Raw genomic sequence first — 10,812 nt, forward strand, 5'->3', positions numbered from 1 at the left:
CTCAGTCCACTAGTGTGCGTTAGTCCCAGGGTTAAAGTCTATAGAACAGGGAGGGGACCCCTTCACCCAAGTGGGGGTCATTGGGGAATTATATGGAACAAGGACTCAATAGCAGAAGGGAACTTTGGAAAATTTGCAAATATTCTAAAATGATAAAATATGTTCCCAAAGTACCAAGGCTCTAAAGATATATATATATGAGACAAATGGCATGCAAAACTTATAAAATGCAGGAAAAGCAATTCTGAGGTGATTTTATACTAACAAACACCTATCTTTAAAATAATAAAGGAGAAAAGTAATAATAAAGGGGCCAAATGTGGGTCTATCATTTAACCCACAGAGCATAGATGAAGAAAACCCATCAGGTCCAAAGTTAGCAGAAAGAAGGGAATAAGAAATGTCAAAACAAACATAATGAAAAAAATCATTAAAAAGTAAAATGAACTTTTTTTTGTTGTTTTTTTGTTTGTTTGTTTGTTTTTGAAGCTAGGCGAACTAAGAAATAAAGAGAGGACTCTGAGGAAAATCAGAAGCAAAAGTAAAGACGTTACAACAGATACTTCAAACTAAAAGGAATCATAACAAATATTACACATAATTAGACGGCAACAAATTGGATAAGTTAGAGGAAAATGGATGGTGTCCCAGAAAATCATAACCTACCTAGATTGAATCAGGAAGAAACAGCTTGAGCAAACCATTAACAATAAAGAGTTTGAAGAAGTAATTAAATATCTACCAACAAAGAAAAACCCAGGACCAGATGGCATCATGGTTGACTTCTACCAGATATTTCAAAGAATCGTCAGTACTTGAAAATAAAAATTCAATAAAGTAAATCTAGAAGGAATACTTGTAAATACATCACACAAGTCCAGCATTGCTGTGGTACCCAAGCCAGACAATGACAGCACAACAGAAGAAAACTACAGATTAACATCTCTAATAAACACTGATGTCAAAATCCTAAGCAGAATCAGTAGCAAGCCAAGTTCAACAATACATCAAAAGTCTCATATACCACAAGCAGTGAGAGTTATCTTTGGCATGAAAGGCTGCTCTTAACTCATGCAAATCAATCAATGCAATGTACTATATTAGTGGGATAAAAACTCAAAGCCAGATAATCCTCTCAGATAATACAAAAAAAATTTGACCCAATTCAGAATATTTTCTTGCTGACATTTCTTAATGGAGCATAATAAGGTCCATTTATAAAAATCCCACAGCTAACATCATAATCAATGAATAATTAAAAGTTTACAGCATGTTCACACTAGGCATATGAAAATAACCTAGAACATCTTTGACAGAGGAACGAATAAAGATAAAGTACACACATAGATAGAATGGAGTATTATTTAGCCCACAAAGAAAGAGAACTTGACATTTGACCACAGCATGACACACATACCTGGAAGATTTTTATGTCAAGTGAAATAGAATAAAAAGGTAAAATAGACAGAGGATAAAGAATGAAACATTAGCTATGGATACACAGAGGTAGAAGAAAGGAGGCCATGTGTCAAACGACACAGAGAGGCAGAGCTGTAACACATGAGTGCAGGGATATATGGCGGGGTATGAAGACAATAGCTCATGTAATTGTTTGGTACTCTAGGTTTTTCTTAAGTAGATAGAGTTTGGATATGTTGCATGATAAATACCATGTAAATAAGCTATGGTTTATCATTACCCATCTTTGGATTTTACTCAGGAAGCAGCAGGCTTAATTGCAGGCTCTTGGACACTTGCAATACCCCCCAACTTCCCCCCCCCACACACACCACCACTACCATGCAGGTCTCTCTTCTTGATTCTTCCCACCATTCTCTCTCCCCTCTTCTGGGTTCAATATCTGATACGAGGCAGACACTTCCACCTTACTACTTTTGTTTATAGCAGCACAGCACTGGAACTACTAGTCACAGCATCAGGGAAGGAGAATAAAGGGAAGGCATTCAAACCAGAAAGAGAAAGATGAAATTACCTTTATTGCACATGACATTACTTATACGAAAAACATCCTAAAAGCTCACACACACACACACACACACACACACACACACACACACACACACACATCCTGTTGAGACACTAGAGAGATGGCTCAGTGGCTTAAAGCGCTTACTATGTGTGGTGCTCAGTTTTTATGTTAACCTGACACACTCTTGAGTTATCTGGGCAGAAGGATTCTCAACAGAGGAAAGGTTTCTATTAAGACTGGTCTTAGGCAGATCTGTGGGGGCTTTTCTGTTGGTATTATTAATAATTGGTGTGGGAGAACCTGGACCACTGTGGGTGGTGCCAACTCAGATGGTCTTGAGTTCTATAAAAAGGGAGCTGAGCAAGCCGCAAGGAGCAAGCCAGTAAACAGCATTCCTCCACGGCTTTTACTTCAGTTCCTGCTTCAAGGTTTCTGCCTTGAGTTCCTCACCTGACTTCCCTCAGTGATGGCGTCTGACCTGACAGTTGCAAGATGAGATAAACCCTTTCCTCCTCCAGTGAATTGGTTTTAACACAGCATCAGAAACCTTAACTAAGACAGCGCTCGTGCAGAGAACTCAGGTTAAGTCCCTGGCATCCACATGGCCACTCAACAGCTGTTTGTGTCTCTGCTTCTAGGATATCCAGCGCCATCTTTTGGCTTTCTTGGGTTCCTGCATACACATAGTACACATACAGACACAAATAAACAAATTAATTAAAAATATTTTTGGTTTAATACACAAACTGTAGAATATATAACCATCATGCAAATTAGTAGCATTTGTATATACAAATGACAAGTTGTAAAATTAGTAGCATTTGTATATACAAATGACAAGTTGTCTAAAAAATTTAAATATCAACAATCTAGATATATAAATATCATTTGTTTACTTATTTATTATTTATTTATCAATAATAAAAAACAAAGAAACAAAATATTTAGGAATAAACATAAGCAGGAAAATGAACACTTTGTATGCTGAAAACTTCATAATATTACTGAAATAAAGTGAAGGACCAAGTAGGTTGAAAAGTATTATATGTTCATGGATAAAAATTAATATTAATAAAATGTTTAGTTCAGTTAAAGCCGTGGTTCTTAACTTTGGGTAGAGACCCCTTGGGGAGTTGAAGGATGTTTTCATAGGGTGCCATATCAGATATGGTGCATATTATCTATTTACATTAGGGTTCATAACTGTAGCAAAATTACAGTTATGAAGTAGCAATGAAAACATTTTATGGTTGGGGTCACCACAACATGAGGAAGTACATTAAAGAGCAGCAACATGAGGAAGGCTGAGAACAATGAAAGCTAAGTACAGATTTACCATGCTCTCTGTGATAATTCCAATATCATCTTTCATAGAAATAGACAAAGTAATCTGACACATTAACAACAGCAACAATAACAAAGCCAAATAGCTGAAGCAATACGGAGGAAGCAAAGCAAAGCTGGAGGCAGCATCCTTCCTGGATTAAAATCTTATTATAAAGCAATGGTGAGCCAAACAGCATGGTACTAATGTAAAAGCAGACCAGTAGAACAGAATAGAGAGGCCAGAAATAAATCCAAATGGACAATGCCAAGGAGACACAATGGGGAAATGTTATAGGGCACTAAATAGTGCCGGGAAGACTGGTTTTGCATACGAAAAGGATTGAAATTAGTTCTTATTACACAATATGCAAAAATCAACTAAAAGTGGAAGAAAGACTCAAGTGTTCGTCTTGAAAACATGAAATTCCTAGAAGAGAACACTGGGGGGATCTGCACGTTAACTCTAGCAATGGTTTTCTTTTAGTTGCACCAATAGCTCATGCTACAAAAGAGAAGAAAAAAGTTCACCAAACTAAGCATATTCTTCATGACAAACCAACAAAATAAAAAAAGAATATGCACACTGGGCAAAAGAGAGTTTGTGTAGCCAGTAAAGAGCAAACATCTTACATCAATAAAATGACTCACAGTTTAGTTCCCCAAACACCCACATAACTTGATTAAAACCTGTGCAAAATACCTGGACAGACATTTCTTCAAACACAGACAGATATAAAAATGGCATAGATCAATTGTACATGCATATTGAGTTAGGATGTCTCCCTCTTGTACAAACAGAAAACAAACACTGACAAGGTTTGGAAGGTGGGCAGGAACCCTGGTGTACTCTTGCTGGCAATGTAAACTGGTACAGTCAGTTTTTGAAAACTGTATGGAACTTTCAAATGAAATTAAAAATAAAATTCTTATAAAACCCAGAAATTGCTCTCATGGGGGATACCAAAGGGGATTAAACTATCAAACATTGATGTGGTGCTTTGACTCTTATGTTCATGGTGGTCACTTCCTTCCTTCCTTCCTTCCTTCCTTCCTTTCTTTCTTTCTTTCTTTCTTTCTTTCTTTCTTCCTTTCTTTCTATTTTTTTTTTTACAACAGCCAAGTTATGGAAACAACTTGAGTTGAGTGTCTATTAACAAATGATTAAAGACAGTTGACATAGAAATGAACTGCCCCGAAGACCTTACCCTTATACTCATTAATTAGTTAATATTTTAACCCTCATCAGAGAAACTTGTTTTTTTCATTAGCAGGAGATTAGCATTGAGACTCATGAAAGGCCAATGTGCAAAGAATAAGAGGCTGTGAAGTACTCATCTCTAAACAGGACGTCAACATTACCTCCAACACACACAAACGCGCGCGCGCACACACACACACACACACACACATGCATATGCACACACACATCAGAGAGAGAGAGAGAGAGAGAGAGAGGAGGAGGGAGAGGGAGAGAGAGAGGGAGAGGGAGCAGCACATAGTGGTCATTGTTGAAGAAGAGATGAAGAAATTTAAAAAACCTGATATTTAGTAGAGACAGTATCTCCCAGACAAGACAGGAGTAATGTGTATATGAGCTTACAGTGGCTGTGAACCCCTGCTCAGGACCAGTGTGAGATTCTAAATTCCTGCATGGAAGGGGATGAGCTCCTGAATCCCCACCCCTGGTTGAGGAACTATTGGCAGTTGATACCTGCTGAGAAATCAAGAATCCATTTATTCAGGGATATTTTCCTAAAGATGCCACTCATGCTTCAGGATATGTTCCTAAGCCCATGGTCATAAAGGCAGCGCTAAGTGACTTCAGTGGCTAAGTTAGGAGGAAAAGTAACAGGAAGGCGGGGGAGGAATCGGAGAGGAGCGGATATGAGTGTATGTTTTATTACAACACATGTGCATGTATGGAATTCTCAACAATGAAAAGAATTTTAAAATAAAATATTTTGATGAAAAAAGAAAAGATGATATATATATATAAGTTTACATTCATATATATTATTCATAATGTTATTTGTATATTATATATAATTTATGTATATACTATTATCCACATATAGTACATATATTATTCATCATTAAAAAGCAAAAGATCCTGTCATTTAATTACAATGTAATAGACCTGAATGAATGAATCCTAGATCTCCTGAGGTACCACCTCTCTCAGACCCTGAGAGAGGCTATAAGTTTTTTACTAATTCATGGAATAAGGAAATAAAATGTAAAACATACAGACATTAGAATGGAACTGGCTTTGCTGAATGAGATAGAAGATATGAAGATTTATGTGTCTGAGGATTCAGAGTGGCAGGCATGTCAAATGAATATGTCCAGTGATCTCAGGTACAAACAAAGGCAGTGGGGTATGAAACTCTGGAGTACTGGGTTTCTATTAAGTAGGAATATTTCATCCTTTTGGGGTGATAAACAGCATCTAATGCATAATGTAGTTTGTCTCTGGTTGTGTTCTAAGATTCCATGGAAGCAAAGGGCTCATATGTGGCGTTGTTTGGTACATAGGCTCCTGGGCATTTCGTAGTCCCAGGCAGGACTCTCTCTCCCTCAAATACCCCATCACTGGTCCTCTCCTTTCCTGGCTTCTAGAACCTGCGATACCGGCTTCACTATGAGCTTCTTTGTGATGTGGAATTCAAGCTCCTGCCCAGATCTATTGAAACAGAATCTGCATTTCATCAATGGACCTACTTCCATGCAGAGGATTAGTAGATAGATATTCCTGGACTCTTCTCTGGGTACCATTCCTTCTGCCTCCCCCAGCTCTTGGTGCACATATGTCCTTTGAGGACAAAGAGGAGCCCTTTATGCACTCTGCATTATTGCACAGGTTTTGGTCTGTCAGATGGTGGGGTAGCATCCCTCATCTTGTGAAAGCATGCACTGTTGGGTGGAATTTTTTTCCCATCCCTTTGAAGGCAAGTCCTTGAGGTGAAATCACTGACACCTGCATGTCATGATGGGTGGTGGAGGCAGGGGCGGCCCCCAAATCCTCTCAGTGCCTGGCTATTCCTCAGAGAATCTCAGATTCATCCTCAGAGACCACCTCCGCACTACAACACGGAAGCCACAGACCTCTGTTGCGCTTTTCTAGACCATCCTCCTGCTGGCGGCCCAGATTTCATAAAGGTCTTCATTGATGAATGGAAGTATCTGTATTCACAAGGAACATGCCACAGGCAGCCGGGACTATTTTCCCCTCGCAGCTTCCTGTCATTTGTGGTGTTCTCTTGGAAAACCGCAGGGCTCGGCAGTAACGAGCGGCTGTTTACAGAACTCCAGCTGTAATTAAGTCAGATTGGATCTGCTCTCTAGTACGGTGAGGAAATACACCGCCATCCATCATGTCCAAACTGGATGGGGGTAGGGTAGGGGATAAAAGCATTTTTCAGTTTGTGCATACTCAAGCTGGGGAACATGTGAAGGAAAAGACACTTTTTGTGGATTAGAGCAGGGGGAGTCGAGGTTCTAGGGGCCCACGGTATGGAAGGAGAAAGCGGAGACAAAGGCTGATCTGAGAATTGACTGAGTCTCCAACAGGGATAGGGCCCGATTGAAGGGAGAGTTGGGGGCAGTTTGACGGCTGCCGTTGTGAGGTGACACCTACAATGTACATTTTCACAGATTTCTGGTTTTTCACGCCTGCCCATTGAATTGATCGAATTCTGAGAAAGGCCTCTGTATATTTTGTTATGCCTCTGTCTTCTCCATCAGAACCGCAAGCTACGGAGCTCTTGGTCATTTGTGCTCTTACATTTGAAGAACTGAAGAACATGTTAGCTTTCTGTGGCCACCAAAACAAATCAGTGTAAACTGGGTGGCTTCAATTAGCAGTGATTTTACTCTTACTGTTCAGGTGGCCAAGCGCAACCATGAGGTGGCACCATGAGGCAGTCAGCAAGGCTGGCTTTCTTTTATGTAATGATCAGTTATTGGATTCAGAGAACTTAAATATAGTGTCATTTTAACTAATCACATCTACAGAGGTCATAATTCTAAATAAGGATACATTCTGACGTCCCGGGGCAGGGCTTGAATTTTAGGGGTACACTTTCTAACCCACTATAGATTCTCAGTACTGTTGGTTAAGTGTGTTGCATTTCCTCTTGCCTCCAGTTTTAAAGACAGTAGAAAATAAAGATGACAAGTGGAACGAAGGAGCTGGGGTTTGTTCTAAAGTAATCCAGGTGGAGCAAAACCTTGTTTGCTCAGTTAAAAACCAAAACCAAAATTAGAAAAGAATTCATTCTCCTCGGGGTGCTTCAGCAGGATTGTTAGGGTGCAGACATTGTGGGGTAAGGGAACTTTAGTACATCTCTAAGCAGAAGCAGTCTTAATGTTTGAAAGGCCCTTGGACTTAGCCACCCATTGTGGGGAAGAAATCTAGCGGGCGGGGGGAGGGAGTCTGGTGGCAGAGTCCCAGGGCAGTTCGGCATCAGGGTCCCGGGCGGGCTTCCCGCACCGCCAGCAGAGGATCCCACATTCACGCAGCTGTCGGTGGGCGGGCGGCGGCTCCATCGGCAAGGTTCCAGGGTTCCAAAAGCTGGGAATCAGGCGGAGAGACCATGGACACGTGGAGTCCGGTTTTCCAAAGCTTTTATTGTTCATGGCATGGTGAATGGACCCAAGTGGTACGTGCTTCCCCAGCCAAAAGCCAGGGGAGACCAATCTTACAGGGAAGGGAGAAAGGGGAGGGAATAACTTAATTAGCTACGCCCCTGGCCTTTTGATAATTCATTAATATTTAAATCTCTGGAGGTAGAGACTTGTTAATCACGCCCTCTACCTGTGCCCTACGTGACTGAAGGTAACAGGTTAAATGGAGTTACCTCGTCCAAGGCCCAACAACCCATGAGGCATCAAGGGTCCTGACACTAGACTCGATATGGGGTTTCTCTGTAATCTGACTGCACATGGAAACGCACAGGATAGCCTGAAAACGTAAGTGTTTTATGAAAGAAGCTGAATTGAAAATTCGTTAAGGAACCTAAATCCTCATCAAGGAAAAAAATATAACTTAGTTGAAATCCTTCATGTTGTACTTATGCTACATGTTGAGATCGTTCTAATTTTGAATTTGATGTGAGGTGAGGGCACTGTTAGATTCTCAGGGATATCCAGTGATTTTTTTTTCCCCCAAGATTTACTCCTTCCTAATATTTCTGACACCTTAATCAGAATAAAAGGAAGGGGACTGAGGGAGACAGTTGCTCCCCCTAAGCTGTATACAGTTTCTGTCTAGCTTTAGTTTTGATTACTAGTTCCATATATTATTGTGCACAAGATAAAGCCAAATCAGGTCTAGGACAATGGGGCACTAAAAGACTTTGCCTGACAATGTGGACATAAGCCTTCTTCATTCTTCAGGCCAAAGTTGCATCTCTCAGTGATGTTGCCCAGGATCTCCAACCAATGATGAATGACAACGAGGAAGTTGTATTCTAACGGAGATGCTCAGGAACCCTGAGCTCCCTGAACCCCACTTAGATTAAAATAAGATCTCCTTTCTTTCATCCGAAGTAACTTGGTGGCCTGGAGGTATAGCACACAAGCTATTCTTCTCCTGTGAGCAGTGGCCTGCTCTGTGGCTACTAACAAGTAGCCTCTTAATTTTCTTTCTGTCTATTCCAGTGGTTCCTAACCTTCCTAATGTTGTGACCATTTAATACTGTTTCTCATGTTGTGGTGACTCCAACCATAAAATTATTTTCATTGCTACTTCATAACTGTAATTTTGCTACTGTTACAAATTGTAATGTAACTATCTGTGTTTTCTGATAGTCTAAGGTGGCCCCCATGAAAAGGTTGTTCTGTCCCCAAAGGGGTCATGAACTGAAGGTTGAGAACCACTGATCCATTCTTTTGACATCCCTTCACATAGTATCACTAGTCCTTGTAAATGTGTGTCCAGTCTTGAGGATAAGTAGTAGGCAGGGTAAAAGACAATATTGCCACCTCTACGTACCCAGCTATGAGCTGGCCAGAGGTAACCCTGCTAGAGAAGAGCAGTTGTTTAAGAACTAGAAAGATGGCTGATTATTGTGGCAGGGGACAGCTGAGATGGGCTGAAGATGCATAAGCATCTTCAGAGTAATCCAGAGTTCACAAGAAAGGAAAATTAATGAAAATCCCAGATTAGCTTTCCTGAAGCTCTACAGAACGAGTTCTCTGACTAATACTCCTTCTGAGAATGCCTTACAAGGGGTTGGGGATGTAGAGTTGGTAGAGCACCTACAGTGCAAGCATCCCTGCATAAACACAGTGTGGTGGTTCAGCCAACTAATCCCTGCATTTGAGAGGTAAAAGTGAGAGACTCAACATCACCATCAGCTGCATGAGGATTCTGAGGCCAGCCTGGACCACATGAGACCCTGAATAAATTAAATTATGTAAAATACTCAGTGACAACTGAAGTGACAGAAACTTTGGATCAGATATTTGAATTTATTCTTCCTAATTTGCTGGCTTTTAACTTTCGGTATTCGCTCATTCAAATGCTCTGTTGTCTCCCCTCACCCCCACTTCCCATTATTCACTGAACATGGCTAATTTACTCTCCCATTGATCTGTGTGTCACTTCTAAAACACCACATCAACAATCATTGCACCAGTAAAGTGCGGTTTAGCTGGGAGCTTTGTCAGCCAGCTTGAGAGCACTGTGTGTGGGACTCCTGTGGGACTGGGGCTCTGCCAAGCCCTGGAAGGCAGGCCACGGTGGTGTTTACTCACAGAAGAGCTGGCTGCGGGAAGGTATTGCATGGAAGAGCAATTAGCATATGGGTTTCTTAATTCCTAGTAGCTGTATTTGTTTTTATGTAAACAACAGGCAATGTCCTGTTCAGAGGGCTCTGGAAATGAATGCTTCAAAGGATTATCCTCCCAGAAGATACTGGAAGTCAGCACACGTTGGCAAAGGATGGTTCGTTATCCTTGTGAAGAAAAGTGGAAGGCTAGAAACCACAATGAGTAGCCAGTGAAGGTCCCATTCTCTTCACAGGGAGAGAATGGCTCAAATCTAGGCTTCACAGAGGTTTTGCATATGTGGAGTCCCCTCATGGACCAATGGTTAATCCCAAGAACCAGCTTTGAGTAACTGGCATCTGAGTGTCCATCACAGGGCTGAGCTTGACCTTCTGCCAGGGACTGGGAATTGGTGCTCACTGCTTCCACTCACTCCCTTCTAGTCAAGAGGAGCAAGAGAGGCTGCAGGAAGAAATTTCTAGGGCAGAAGTGGTCAAGTGCTCAGCTTAATCTCAGGGGGGTCAGTCTTAAAGAGAGGGGGTGGAGAGATGGCTTAGGGCCCAACCTCTGACATATTACTTATGCTAGTAAACTAGCTATCGAAAATGGCAGAGGATTGGAGCCAAGGAGAGCTGGCCCGTTAGATCACCAATGGGAAGCAAGAGTGAAAAAGTATAACCATTTCCTTCAATACAATCATGTTGGTTGCCTGATGTCCAGTTCTC

General features: G+C 41.1%; 1 long non-coding RNA gene across 1 annotated transcript in view; it reads left to right on the forward strand.

Moving 5' to 3' along the window:
* LOC143435098 (uncharacterized) overlaps positions 1-3,809 on the forward strand; it is a 71,651-nt gene extending 67,842 nt beyond the window's left edge. Inside the window, exon 4 of the long non-coding RNA XR_013105090.1 lies at positions 490-3,809. This is a non-coding gene — a long non-coding RNA (uncharacterized LOC143435098). The remainder of the gene's footprint in view (positions 1-489) is intronic.
* The last annotated feature ends 7,003 nt before the right edge of the window (positions 3,810-10,812 follow it).

Source organism: Arvicanthis niloticus, chromosome 19 (genome assembly GCF_011762505.2).
Source record: "Arvicanthis niloticus isolate mArvNil1 chromosome 19, mArvNil1.pat.X, whole genome shotgun sequence".
NCBI classification, from domain to species: Eukaryota; Metazoa; Chordata; class Mammalia; order Rodentia; family Muridae; genus Arvicanthis; species Arvicanthis niloticus.